This window comes from Saccostrea echinata, unplaced genomic scaffold (assembly GCF_033153115.1).
Source record: "Saccostrea echinata isolate AGI-Se365-2 ecotype Australia unplaced genomic scaffold, CSIRO_AGI_Sech_v1 ptg000007l, whole genome shotgun sequence".
NCBI lineage: Eukaryota > Metazoa > Mollusca > Bivalvia > Ostreida > Ostreidae > Saccostrea > Saccostrea echinata.
In genome coordinates this window covers 5,002-18,153 of record NW_026889756.1, presented here as the reverse complement: position 1 = coordinate 18,153, position 13,152 = coordinate 5,002, and the positions used below count along the sequence as shown (strand labels likewise).

At 33.0% G+C, this 13,152-nt stretch overlaps 1 long non-coding RNA gene across 1 annotated transcript; it reads left to right on the top strand.

Annotated features, from left to right (window-relative positions):
- The first annotated feature begins 1,042 nt into the window (after positions 1-1,042).
- On the top strand, positions 1,043-2,103 carry LOC133180805 (uncharacterized). Its single transcript, XR_009720387.1, has 3 exons — positions 1,043-1,116; positions 1,716-1,812; positions 2,036-2,103. It is a non-coding gene; the product is annotated as an uncharacterized LOC133180805 (long non-coding RNA).
- Positions 2,104-13,152: the final 11,049 nt, after the last annotated feature.

The window sequence follows — 13,152 nt, the reverse complement described above, 5'->3', positions numbered from 1 at the left end:
GTTAACTCTCTCACAGTAAGCTGAGTAGCTGGAGCCTGGAAAAAGTAATAACACATTTTTTGAAAACAGAAATGTATAATTATACTGACTCCCGAAAAAGTCAAGCAATTGATAATTTAAATAATTGTTTAAGTAACATTTTTATGATATTATTTATTGATTTTTTTAAAAACTAATATGTACAAGTACTGTCAAAAAACATTGGGATCCCTTGGTCTGGTAAATCATACATTGTTGTCATCCATGACTTTCTTCAAGAACCTGCATAATTGATTTCACTGTACCTGTTTTTGAAAATGGACATGGTTTAGAATACAAAATAATATCTATAAAATATAACCTTACTTGTCCTCTATTAAAAACATTGCCATACCCTGGCTTCTACATTTTTTTCCTAGCACTAATGTAAACAGCTAAACATTCTGAAATTGTGACCTAGAATTGTTTTCCTTGGTCTTGTTTAATCCATGATCATTTACAGAAAAAAATGGAACATTATCCCCAATTTATCAAGTTACTTATCTAAAAACACATATTTAGCGTAGTTTTTCCTGACTTTCATCAGTTTCAATGTTTCACAATGTATGCTGAAAACAGATGGAAAACGTAAACAAACCTGCAGTGCATGCCAGCCCGGGAGCTCGAACAGTTTTCCAAGCAATAACCTCCTTAAATCTTCTGGTAGATGAAAAGGTATCAATTCAACTGATCACTGGTTGCATATTTTCGTCGAAAATACCGATGAGACCCGCTCAACTTGATTTGAAATGATTGGCTATTCATTGGAATACACAGTGCCATATTTGGGTTACTGTTAAAAGTAGATCGTTCGTTTTGTATTCGAGAAGACTTGGATGAAGAGGATTACACAATACTGAGGTGGAAGACATCCGTATATATGATAAAATATATTTCAGTATTTTAAAGTTAGGTTGTCAAATGAAAGGGACATATTACTGATATTACCTCTTATAAACAAAACTAATAAGCGTAGGACTTATTCAGGGCATTTGTAATGTATGGGAACCAGTCTACGAGGCAACAAAAATTCCGCCAAGAATAAACAAAGAGATTGCGAGATGTTGTTTACGTGTGTCACACGACACTGACTGCAAGGTAATGAAAATGTGCTTATTTTTTGTGTATAACTGTTTATTGTCTTTCAAGATATTGAACAACAGTCGTTTAACATTTAGACGAAACATCTAGGGGAGAGAGGGAAGAAGAGGGGTCACCTCTCAAGTTGTTGCATCTACTATATAGTGGTGGTATCAGTGTCAGGATATAATAAATTAAAATGGAAAAATCATAATAAAAATTTTGTTTTAGATTTAGGAAAGCTAAATAAAGGGGCGACTATTTTTTGTTTGATGCGGGGGGGGGGGGGGATTAAAATATATTAACCTCCAAAATGTTTAAAAGATATAATCTCATCTCAACTGAAAAAAATGATTAATAATCTTTCCTTGTCTGATGCCATTATTCCATTTACCTCACTGAAATAAGAGTTTCTGAGTCAGTTTATTTTTTCCTTTTTGTAGTGGCGATGGGGTGGGGGGGGGGGGGGGGGGTCAAACTTTGTTCATTTAAGATAAACATGAATAATCTCTCCCTCATTATTAAGGAAATCAAATATTCTGTTCATCACTGATTGGAAAATAATTAATCCGACTTAGCTGTCAAAAAATTACCTTTTCATAATTCATCTTTTGTAGAAACAAAGAGTGGAGAGCTAATGCATGGTGCTAAGTATGGAAAGGTCTCTTGTGGTTTGGTTGTGCCAGAGACAAATGTGCATTATTTCCATGTTGGGTAATGTCCTTAAGAATGGAATTTTTTTTCAAATACAAGGGACATGACTTTTTCATACATTATCACTGTCCAGGGATCAAAATAGTTTTAAACATTGTTAGATACTCACTACATTATTTCATCTTCAGAAAAGTATTTAACTTATTTTCTCACATTTTTTAAAGAGACCAGTGTGGTGAAGAGATTTTTTTAAATTTTAATCTTGAATTTTGATATTATACAGGTCAGAAGTCTCGGTACACTTTAGGTGAGTGGCAGTTGGGTAGTTGGATGACCTTCAGATAGTTTGAGATGAAGAAGTTCTTTTAAATGATTGAAAGTGATCATCATAGAATCAACTCCATTATGAAGATAAATTATGAGCAAGTCAGGTGAGGAATTGACTTCAATGTGTTATAACATTGTGTAAATGAATCTTCATTATTAAGATCTTTTACATTTTATTTTTGAACTTGTTTTTCTATTATTCTAAACTTCCAAAAATAAAATTAAAGTAGTTAAAGCATGCTACAAACATTTAACGTATCTTGGCAAGTTTTCAAGGTTATTGCAGAAGTGCTTTAATTTCAAAAGACAACTAATTAATGCAAACCTGGAAAAGAAATGGATGTTATTCTCTATAATTTCAAAGATTGTTTATTATTAGCACTCCTTTTGTCCAATGCCTGAGAGATCTGAGTACCCAGCCTACTGTTGAATTAATTGGTGACCAAGAAAAGATGACAGAGAGGGGAATCAAATATGAATGCCATCATGATCAAGAATATATACATTGACTAGAAAATATCTGAAAATATATAGATGAACATTCAAGCATTTATAATAATGAAAGTTATTCAGCAAGAGAGTTTTTGCACAAGTTTAATTTTCAGTAAAATTGTGTATATTGTGCACTGAGGAACTTAGTATGTAACTCATTATCATTATCCATTTCTTTAGAGGATGTATTCGGAGTATATTTAAATAATCATTATCTTCTAGAAAAGAGCACACAAAACTTTTCTCTCTGTGCAAAGCATGACACATATGCATACACTCCAGCATATACCACAACCACAGTTACATATTTTCCAGGGCGTTTGAAGTCGAGCACATACATGAAAATGTGTGAAGCTGGACACATATGCAAGCACACAAGCATCTACCACAACACCAGTTACATATTTTCCAAGGCGTGTGAAGTCGAGCAAATACATGAAAATGTGTGAAGCTGAACACATATGCAAACACACAAGCATCTACCACAACACCAGTTACATATTTTCCAAGGCGTGTGAAGTCGAGCACATGCATGAAAATGTGTGAAGCTGGACACATACGCAAACATACAACATCTTCCACAACACCAGTTACATATTTTCCAAGGCGTGTGAAGTCGAGCACATACATGAAAATGTGTGAAGCTGGACACATATGCAAACACACAAGCATCTACCACAACCAGTTACATATTTTCCAAGGCGTGTGAAGTCGAGCACATACATGAAATGTGTGAAGCTGGACACATATGCAAACACACAAGCATCTACCACAACATCAGTTACATATTTTCCAAGGCGTGTGAAGTCGAGCACATACATGAAAATGTGTGAAGCTGGACACATACGCAAACATACAACATCTTCCACAACACCAGTTACATATTTTCCAAGGCGTGTGAAGTCGAGCACATACATGAAAATGTGTGAAGCTGGACACATATGCAAACACACAAGCATCTACCACAACCAGTTACATATTTTCCAAGGTGTGTGAAGTCGAGCATATACATAATCTCCTACCACAGACGCAATACATGTAACATTTTGTCCAAAGTATAAAGTCATGCTCAAACAGGCTCACTGCGTGAAGCTGGACACATGCATTTACTTATGCATCTTGCAAAACTACATCTGAACCTATATTCTAATAGGTGTTTAAGCAATTTTGCGAATATGTAAATTGCACCATTATGCTTACAAGATGTCAACATTATTAACCTGTACAGAAATACTCATTAGATAGCCTTTAATAGTTTAAGTTGGAAATACTAGTACTTTGCCTGATTTTTGTTGTGTAGTTTCTCGTCAGTGATCTTGAGTAATAACTGAGTATAGCATTTTTAGTTCCATTTAAACTGCAAAGTTTTAACACATGTACATGCACCATAAAGGATAAATAATATTGTATTGTATTTTAACCTTTTCTAATTTTATTCTTTGTCATTTTATTGCCTGTTCAAGTAAAAGATGTAATCTTGTAATGTTTGTAACTGTTTTTGGTAGATATTTATGAAGCAGAAATTATAACAGAAAAGGTTTCAATACATCTACACAAAAAGCAAATAAAAAAAGAGTTCTCCATCTATCAGATATCAACAAATCAGATGAGTTAAAGGTTAAGTCATAGGGAATTTTAAAGTTTATTATATCTATATTCTGATATCTGATACCATTTTTACATTTTTGATTGTCCATCTACAGTATACAAAAATAGTATAATTTTTTATATTTTGTAGATGACAATCTCTTATACTAAATACAACTGGAAATTGATATAACGCTTGAAAATTTGTGTATTTTTAGTAAGATCGAGTTTAACAAAAACGAGGTGGGGGTAACACAAAAGACACATCAGATACCTATTTATTTTGAAAGTCAAAAACCATTTGTTGAAATATTAAGTACGAGTGTATTAAACAAAGGCCAGTATTTAAACAAGGATTTAAAAAAGTTTCATATATATATATATATATATAATCAACTTTAATGCAGCATTAAAGGTGAAAGGTTAAATTTAATTACCTTTTCTTTTAAGTAAAGGTTACCTTTTCACCTTTACTTTTTGTAAAGTTAATACAAAGATGACCTTGCTTTTTGGAGCACCTTTAATGAGATTTACTTTGCAAGTAAAGTTTTGTAAAGCTATTTTTTCAAGCAGTGAATATTGCCTTTGAATGCGTAGTAGGAAGGGTGTAAATAGGCCATGTTTACCTTCTTCTCAAGGGGTAAGTTAAATATGCAGGGTATGGGGTAACTCACGGTGTCTTAGAGGGACTTGTACACTATAGATTTTCCTTAGATTTAAAAATATTTTAAAGCTATAATAAAAAAGAAATCGCTAAATTTCAAGATAAATTTAATTAATTCTAAATAAAATTTAAATAAATTCCACATGCAAAAAGGTAGAAGAACGCGTGGTAGCAAAATCATATTGAGCATATTAAAGGAAATAAATGCTATAATTATCAATGACATCCGAGGAAAATATTTGTAAAAGTATTTTTTTTTTTAGATCCACCTCTACAAGATTCTGCCATAAATTGTCTGGAATCACTCTTAGGGGAATATCGGTGATTAGCGTTAATAACACTTGTATTGAGTTCAGCTCATAGCTAAACCGGACGGGATTTCTTGGGATGGTTAAGAAGAATTTACTTGGCTTTGGATTGTGTCTTATATAGTCAAATACTAGTATCTGGATTTCAAAACTGCGTTCGCATGGATAATGCTTACAAGTGAAATGGCAAGCTTTTAAATAAGAAGCTCTCCGTTTTTCACGAATTTCACTCAATCCGAAACATAGGAAAAAATATGCATATTTTTAAAAATCAATTCAAGAAAAAAAGAAACTGAAAAAAAGGGGGGGGGGGGCTTTTTGATCTTGTTACTTAAGAAGAATTTACTTGGCTTTGGATTGTGTCTTATATAGTCAAATACTAGTATCTGGATTTCAAAACTGCGTTCGCATGGATAATGCTTACAAGTGAAATGGCAAGCTTTTAAATAAGAAGCTCTCCGTTTTTCACGAATTTCACTCAATCCGAAACATAGGAAAAAATATGCATATTTTTAAAAATCAATTCAAGAAAAAAAGAAACTGAAAAAAAGGGGGGGGGGGCTTTTTGATCTTGTTACTTAAGAAGAATTTACTTGGCTTTGGATTGTGTCTTATATAGTCAAATACTAGTATCTGGATTTCAAAACTGCGTTCGCATGGATAATGCTTACAAGTGAAATGGCAAGCTTTTAAATAAGGAGCTCTCCGTTTTTCACGAATTTCACTCAATCCGAAACATAGGAAAAAATATGCATATTTTTAAAAATCAATTTAAGAAAAAAAGAAACTGAAAAAAAAGGGGGGGGGGGGGCTTTTTGATCTTGTTACTAAGAAGAATTTACTTGGCTTTGGATTGTGTCTTATATAGTCAAATACTAGTATCTGGATTTCAAAACTGCGTTCGCATGGATAATGCTTACAAGTGAAATGGCAAGCTTTTAAATAAGAAGCTCTCCGTTTTTCACGAATTTCACTCAATCCGAAACATAGGAAAAAATATGCATATTTTTAAAAATCAATTCAAGAAAAAAAGAAACTGAAAAAAAGGGGGGGGGGGCTTTTTGATCTTGTTACTTAAGAAGAATTTACTTGGCTTTGGATTGTGTCTTATATAGTCAAATACTAGTATCTGGATTTCAAAACTGCGTTCGCATGGATAATGCTTACAAGTGAAATGGCAAGCTTTTAAATAAGAAGCTCTCCGTTTTTCACGAATTTCACTCAATCCGAAACATAGGAAAAAATATGCATATTTTTAAAAATCAATTCAAGAAAAAAAGAAACTGAAAAAAAGGGGGAGGGGCTTTTTGATCTTGTTACATGGGAAGAAATTCTGTGGATTTTCTCCGGTGTTGCTTTAGACTGAATTCAATCAAAGCGCAATTAACGCTAATCTTTATATTACCCATGAGAGTGATGCGAGACAAATGATGGCAGCACTGTCGAGGGAAGGATCCAACATTTTTTTTCAGATTTAAAATTAAAGCTTTAAAAGAACAATATAATATAAGGCCTTTCATTGGAAGGGGGGGGGGGGCGTGATTTCAATTTCCTACGTGCTCAATGATAATAACGAGTTTAAAATGAAACATATAATTATAGAAAATAAACGAGTAAACGATAAACAAATTAAAATAAAAAGGAAATAAAATTCCATGTTTGAGTTTGTAACCCTTATTTTTTTTTTTTTTTTCTAGAAAGTATAAGCGTATCACAGGTTACTAATTTTACCCCTTTTCATTGACCACGCAAGTAGTGCCATATAAAAACACAGGTTTTTTCATAAATATGTCTTCGGATGTATACGGGGTGGAATGGGCTGATTTTAGGGCATAGATGGGAAGGAGAGTGTCTGGGGGAAAAGAATTAAAATTTCAAACATGGAGAAATATTGCCTTTGAATGCGTAGTAGGAAGGGTGTAAATAGGCCATGTTTACCTTCTTCTCAAGGGGTAAGTTAAATATGCAGGGTATGGGGTAACTCACGGTGTCTTAGAGGGACTTGTACACTATAGATTTTCCTTAGATTTAAAAATATTTTAAAGCTATAATAAAAAAGAAATCGCTAAATTTCAAGATAAATTTAATTAATTCTAAATAAAATTTAAATAAATTCCACATGCAAAAAGGTAGAAGAACGCGTGGTAGCAAAATCATATTGAGCATATTAAAGGAAATAAATGCTATAATTATCAATGACATCCGAGGAAAATATTTGTAAAAGTATTTTTTTTTTTAGATCCACCTCTACAAGATTCTGCCATAAATTGTCTGGAATCACTCTTAGGGGAATATCGGTGATTAGCGTTAATAACACTTGTATTGAGTTCAGCTCATAGCTAAACCGGACGGGATTTCTTGGGATGGTTAAGAAGAATTTACTTGGCTTTGGATTGTGTCTTATATAGTCAAATACTAGTATCTGGATTTCAAAACTGCGTTCGCATGGATAATGCTTACAAGTGAAATGGCAAGCTTTTAAATAAGAAGCTCTCCGTTTTTCACGAATTTCACTCAATCCGAAACATAGGAAAAAATATGCATATTTTTAAAAATCAATTCAAGAAAAAAAGAAACTGAAAAAAAGGGGGAGGGGCTTTTTGATCTTGTTACATGGGAAGAAATTCTGTGGATTTTCTCCGGTGTTGCTTTAGACTGAATTCAATCAAAGCGCAATTAACGCTAATCTTTATATTACCCATGAGAGTGATGCGAGACAAATGATGGCAGCACTGTCGAGGGAAGGATCCAACATTTTTTTTCAGATTTAAAATTAAAGCTTTAAAAGAACAATATAATATAAGGCCTTTCATTGGAAAGGGGGGGGGGGCGTGATTTCAATTTCCTACGTGCTCAATGATAATAACGAGTTTAAAATGAAACATATAATTATAGAAAATAAACGAGTAAACGATAAACAAATTAAAATAAAAAGGAAATAAAATTCCATGTTTGAGTTTGTAACCCTTATTTTTTTTTTTTTTTTCTAGAAAGTATAAGCGTATCACAGGTTACTAATTTTACCCCTTTTCATTGACCACGCAAGTAGTGCCATATAAAAACACAGGTTTTTTCATAAATATGTCTTCGGATGTATACGGGGTGGAATGGGCTGATTTTAGGGCATAGATGGGAAGGAGAGTGTCTGGGGGAAAAGAATTAAAATTTCAAACATGGAGAAATATTGCCTTTGAATGCGTAGTAGGAAGGGTGTAAATAGGCCATGTTTACCTTCTTCTCAAGGGGTAAGTTAAATATGCAGGGTATGGGGTAACTCACGGTGTCTTAGAGGGACTTGTACACTATAGATTTTCCTTAGATTTAAAAATATTTTAAAGCTATAATAAAAAAGAAATCGCTAAATTTCAAGATAAATTTAATTAATTCTAAATAAAATTTAAATAAATTCCACATGCAAAAAGGTAGAAGAACGCGTGGTAGCAAAATCATATTGAGCATATTAAAGGAAATAAATGCTATAATTATCAATGACATCCGAGGAAAATATTTGTAAAAGTATTTTTTTTTTTAGATCCACCTCTACAAGATTCTGCCATAAATTGTCTGGAATCACTCTTAGGGGAATATCGGTGATTAGCGTTAATAACACTTGTATTGAGTTCAGCTCATAGCTAAACCGGACGGGATTTCTTGGGATGGTTAAGAAGAATTTACTTGGCTTTGGATTGTGTCTTATATAGTCAAATACTAGTATCTGGATTTCAAAACTGCGTTCGCATGGATAATGCTTACAAGTGAAATGGCAAGCTTTTAAATAAGAAGCTCTCCGTTTTTCACGAATTTCACTCAATCCGAAACATAGGAAAAAATATGCATATTTTTAAAAATCAATTCAAGAAAAAAAGAAACTGAAAAAAAGGGGGAGGGGCTTTTTGATCTTGTTACATGGGAAGAAATTCTGTGGATTTTCTCCGGTGTTGCTTTAGACTGAATTCAATCAAAGCGCAATTAACGCTAATCTTTATATTACCCATGAGAGTGATGCGAGACAAATGATGGCAGCACTGTCGAGGGAAGGATCCAACATTTTTTTTCAGATTTAAAATTAAAGCTTTAAAAGAACAATATAATATAAGGCCTTTCATTGGAAAGGGGGGGGGGGCGTGATTTCAATTTCCTACGTGCTCAATGATAATAACGAGTTTAAAATGAAACATATAATTATAGAAAATAAACGAGTAAACGATAAACAAATTAAAATAAAAAGGAAATAAAATTCCATGTTTGAGTTTGTAACCCTTATTTTTTTTTTTTTTTTCTAGAAAGTATAAGCGTATCACAGGTTACTAATTTTACCCCTTTTCATTGACCACGCAAGTAGTGCCATATAAAAACACAGGTTTTTTCATAAATATGTCTTCGGATGTATACGGGGTGGAATGGGCTGATTTTAGGGCATAGATGGGAAGGAGAGTGTCTGGGGGAAAAGAATTAAAATTTCAAACATGGAGAAATATTGCCTTTGAATGCGTAGTAGGAAGGGTGTAAATAGGCCATGTTTACCTTCTTCTCAAGGGGTAAGTTAAATATGCAGGGTATGGGGTAACTCACGGTGTCTTAGAGGGACTTGTACACTATAGATTTTCCTTAGATTTAAAAATATTTTAAAGCTATAATAAAAAAGAAATCGCTAAATTTCAAGATAAATTTAATTAATTCTAAATAAAATTTAAATAAATTCCACATGCAAAAAGGTAGAAGAACGCGTGGTAGCAAAATCATATTGAGCATATTAAAGGAAATAAATGCTATAATTATCAATGACATCCGAGGAAAATATTTGTAAAAGTATTTTTTTTTTAGATCCACCTCTACAAGATTCTGCCATAAATTGTCTGGAATCACTCTTAGGGGAATATCGGTGATTAGCGTTAATAACACTTGTATTGAGTTCAGCTCATAGCTAAACCGGACGGGATTTCTTGGGATGGTTAAGAAGAATTTACTTGGCTTTGGATTGTGTCTTATATAGTCAAATACTAGTATCTGGATTTCAAAACTGCGTTCGCATGGATAATGCTTACAAGTGAAATGGCAAGCTTTTAAATAAGAAGCTCTCCGTTTTTCACGAATTTCACTCAATCCGAAACATAGGAAAAACTATGCATATTTTTAAAAATCAATTCAAGAAAAACAGAAACTGAAAAAAAGGGGGGGGGGGGCTTTTTGATCTTGTTACTTAAGAAGAATTTACTTGGCTTTGGATTGTGTCTTATATAGTCAAATACTAGTATCTGGATTTCAAAACTGCGTTCGCATGGATAATGCTTACAAGTGAAATGGCAAGCTTTTAAATAAGAAGCTCTCCGTTTTTCACGAATTTCACTCAATCCGAAACATAGGAAAAAATATGCATATTTTTAAAAATCAATTCAAGAAAAAAAGAAACTGAAAAAAAGGGGGGGGGGGGCTTTTTGATCTTGTTACTTAAGAAGAATTTACTTGGCTTTGGATTGTGTCTTATATAGTCAAATACTAGTATCTGGATTTCAAAACTGCGTTCGCATGGATAATGCTTACAAGTGAAATGGCAAGCTTTTAAATAAGGAGCTCTCCGTTTTTCACGAATTTCACTCAATCCGAAACATAGGAAAAAATATGCATATTTTTAAAAATCAATTTAAGAAAAAAAGAAACTGAAAAAAAAGGGGGGGGGGGCTTTTTGATCTTGTTACTAAGAAGAATTTACTTGGCTTTGGATTGTGTCTTATATAGTCAAATACTAGTATCTGGATTTCAAAACTGCGTTCGCATGGATAATGCTTACAAGTGAAATGGCAAGCTTTTAAATAAGAAGCTCTCCGTTTTTCACGAATTTCACTCAATCCGAAACATAGGAAAAAATATGCATATTTTTAAAAATCAATTCAAGAAAAAAAGAAACTGAAAAAAAGGGGGGGGGGGCTTTTTGATCTTGTTACTTAAGAAGAATTTACTTGGCTTTGGATTGTGTCTTATATAGTCAAATACTAGTATCTGGATTTCAAAACTGCGTTCGCATGGATAATGCTTACAAGTGAAATGGCAAGCTTTTAAATAAGAAGCTCTCCGTTTTTCACGAATTTCACTCAATCCGAAACATAGGAAAAAATATGCATATTTTTAAAAATCAATTCAAGAAAAAAAGAAACTGAAAAAAAGGGGGGGGGGGCTTTTTGATCTTGTTACTTAAGAAGAATTTACTTGGCTTTGGATTGTGTCTTATATAGTCAAATACTAGTATCTGGATTTCAAAACTGCGTTCGCATGGATAATGCTTACAAGTGAAATGGCAAGCTTTTAAATAAGGAGCTCTCCGTTTTTCACGAATTTCACTCAATCCGAAACATAGGAAAAAATATGCATATTTTTAAAAATCAATTGAAGAAAAAAAGAAACTGAAAAAAAAGGGGGGGGGGCTTTTTGATCTTGTTACTAAGAAGAATTTACTTGGCTTTGGATTGTGTCTTATATAGTCAAATACTAGTATCTGGATTTCAAAACTGCGTTCGCATGGATAATGCTTACAAGTGAAATGGCAAGCTTTTAAATAAGAAGCTCTCCGTTTTTCACGAATTTCACTCAATCCGAAACATAGGAAAAAATATGCATATTTTTAAAAATCAATTCAAGAAAAAAAGAAACTGAAAAAAAGGGGGGGGGGGCTTTTTGATCTTGTTACTTAAGAAGAATTTACTTGGCTTTGGATTGTGTCTTATATAGTCAAATACTAGTATCTGGATTTCAAAACTGCGTTCGCATGGATAATGCTTACAAGTGAAATGGCAAGCTTTTAAATAAGAAGCTCTCCGTTTTTCACGAATTTCACTCAATCCGAAACATAGGAAAAAATATGCATATTTTTAAAAATCAATTCAAGAAAAAAAGAAACTGAAAAAAAGGGGGGGGGGCTTTTTGATCTTGTTACTTAAGAAGAATTTACTTGGCTTTGGATTGTGTCTTATATAGTCAAATACTAGTATCTGGATTTCAAAACTGCGTTCGCATGGATAATGCTTACAAGTGAAATGGCAAGCTTTTAAATAAGGAGCTCTCCGTTTTTCACGAATTTCACTCAATCCGAAACATAGGAAAAAATATGCATATTTTTAAAAATCAATTGAAGAAAAAAAGAAACTGAAAAAAAAGGGGGGGGGGGCTTTTTGATCTTGTTACTAAGAAGAATTTACTTGGCTTTGGATTGTGTCTTATATAGTCAAATACTAGTATCTGGATTTCAAAACTGCGTTCGCATGGATAATGCTTACAAGTGAAATGGCAAGCTTTTAAATAAGAAGCTCTCCGTTTTTCACGAATTTCACTCAATCCGAAACATAGGAAAAAATATGCATATTTTTAAAAATCAATTCAAGAAAAAAAGAAACTGAAAAAAAGGGGGGGGGGGCTTTTTGATCTTGTTACTTAAGAAGAATTTACTTGGCTTTGGATTGTGTCTTATATAGTCAAATACTAGTATCTGGATTTCAAAACTGCGTTCGCATGGATAATGCTTACAAGTGAAATGGCAAGCTTTTAAATAAGAAGCTCTCCGTTTTTCACGAATTTCACTCAATCCGAAACATAGGAAAAAATATGCATATTTTTAAAAATCAATTCAAGAAAAAAAGAAACTGAAAAAAAGGGGGGGGGGGGTTTTTTGATCTTGTTACTTAAGAAGAATTTACTTGGCTTTGGATTGTGTCTTATATAGTCAAATACTAGTATCTGGATTTCAAAACTGCGTTCGCATGGATAATGCTTACAAGTGAAATGGCAAGCTTTTAAATAAGAAGCTCTCCGTTTTTCACGAATTTCACTCAATCCGAAACATAGGAAAAAATATGCATATTTTTAAAAATCAATTCAAGAAAAAAAGAAACTGAAAAAAAGGGGGGGGGGGGCTTTTTGATCTTGTTACTTAAGAAGAATTTACTTGGCTTTGGATTGTGTCTTATATAGTCAAATACTAGTATCTGGATTTCAAAACTGCGTTCGCATGGATAATGCTTACAAGTGAAATGG